We start from the raw sequence: 1,793 nt of genomic DNA on the forward strand, positions 1-1,793 counted from the left end.
AGCCTTGCTACTGCTTCTCCTTGGGTGGTTATGATCCAATGACTTCCCAACCAGATTTCCTTCTTTCTTTAACTTTTAAATTGTTTTTTTTCTACCTTCCTTTAAAAAAATATTTATATTAGCTTATTTACAAAATTCAAATACATTGTTTTTCAGACTAGATTCTTCCAATTTCCCTCACACCCCTGACCCATCAAATTGTACAACCCCATGATCAATCTTGCCCCCACATCCTCATCCCTCTGCTTCCACGCTCATCACCCCCACCACTTGGCTCTTCATACTCATTCTACAATAATGGTGTTATATAGTATTGGTCCGTGTGGGACTGAGTTAGTTCACTCAGCATAATGCTCTCCAGCCCCTCTCAAATTGAGTAATAATTTACAAAATCATTTCTCCTGCGTGCTAGTATTCCCGTCTATGAATGTACCATAATTTCTTAATCCATTCGATTGTGGTTGGACATCTGGGCTGTTTCCATTTTCTTGCAATGGTACAAGTTTACAGAGAAAATTTGTTTTGCAGAGACAGCGCCTGCGCAGTGGTGGGCCTGGAGGCTGGGGTGGTAGCAGCAATGGAAGCGGCGGAACGGCAGAACGAGTTAGTGTCAGCCGAGGGCCAAAACCAGAAGGCGGTGCTGTGCCAGCGTTGAGGCTCGCGGGTGCTGCAGCCGGGGACCGCGCTCTTCTCCCGCCGCCGACAGCTTTTCCTTCCCTCCATGAGAAAGAAGCCAGCACTGGCCGATGGCAACAACCCTGAAGGCGATCTCCTCCAGGAACATTGGCTGGTTGATCACATGTTCATCTTTGAGAATGTGGGCTTCACCAAGGACGTGGGCAACATCAAGTTCCTGGTCTGCGCAGACTTTGAAATCGGACCAATTGGTTGGCATTGTTTAGATGACAAGAACAGCTTCTATGTGGCCTTGGAACGGGTTTCCCATGAGTGACTGAGTGGAAGGGCCCCGGCTCTACCCCCAACTATAAAAACTGCTCCCCACAAGAACTGGTATTTAACCCGCTGCAGTTGTTCCTCGGTCTTCTCTGTACTAACATAAAATGATGAGTGCCAGCAGGCCCACTGGGATATGCACAGGATTCATCCTTAAGTGCATGCCTCTTGGATTAGCTTGCATCACGTTTCCTAATCTCCCTTTCCTACAGTTTTGGGACACTGCATAAATCTGTTCTCGTCCCTGGTGCTCCGCTCTTGGGCTCCATGTTCCCTGGGGCGTCCTTGGTTCTTGCTCTAGGAGAGCTGTATCAACCTCTCAGCCACAGTGACACATGACAGATGATATACTCATGTGCTGATAGTTAAACTACCACCCTTTTCTCTCTCATTCAAGAAAGGTTAAAAGGGTCTGAGAATGACTGTTGTATGACTAACCTGGTACCTACAATGGTTAAACCACTTGTCATAAAAAACATCACTGTGGACCATGTGTGAAACATTATCCAACATCATGATAGTGACAGTGTGTTGTTAAGATGAACTTGGCCCCACTTCTCTTCAAGTCTTGATGAGATTTTTCTGTATTAGTTCCTCACTGGTATGTTGAAAATCAGATTTATCTTACAGTGACTCCAAATTACACCTAAGTGTGTAGTTCTGTCACATGTGAACAAGTAACTCTCTTCCTTTGTTGTTAGGAAAGACTTCTTGTATGAATAGGAGCATTGCGTTTTCAATCAGAATCATGACAACAGTCCAGAAAACAAACTTTCCATTCAGATGCCCCTTTTTCTATGACTGTGGGGGTGCCCTCACCATTTGATGTTACCATGATT

The 1,793-nt window shown here is 45.2% G+C and overlaps 1 pseudogene; it reads left to right on the forward strand.

Annotated features, from left to right (window-relative positions):
* The first annotated feature begins 577 nt into the window (after nt 1-577).
* On the forward strand, nt 578-952 carry LOC102877284 (annotated as a pseudogene).
* Nucleotides 953-1,793: the final 841 nt, after the last annotated feature.

Source organism: Elephantulus edwardii, unplaced genomic scaffold (genome assembly GCF_000299155.1).
Source record: "Elephantulus edwardii isolate Elephantulus edwardi_28Jun2011 unplaced genomic scaffold, EleEdw1.0 scaffold00114, whole genome shotgun sequence".
NCBI lineage: Eukaryota > Metazoa > Chordata > Mammalia > Macroscelidea > Macroscelididae > Elephantulus > Elephantulus edwardii.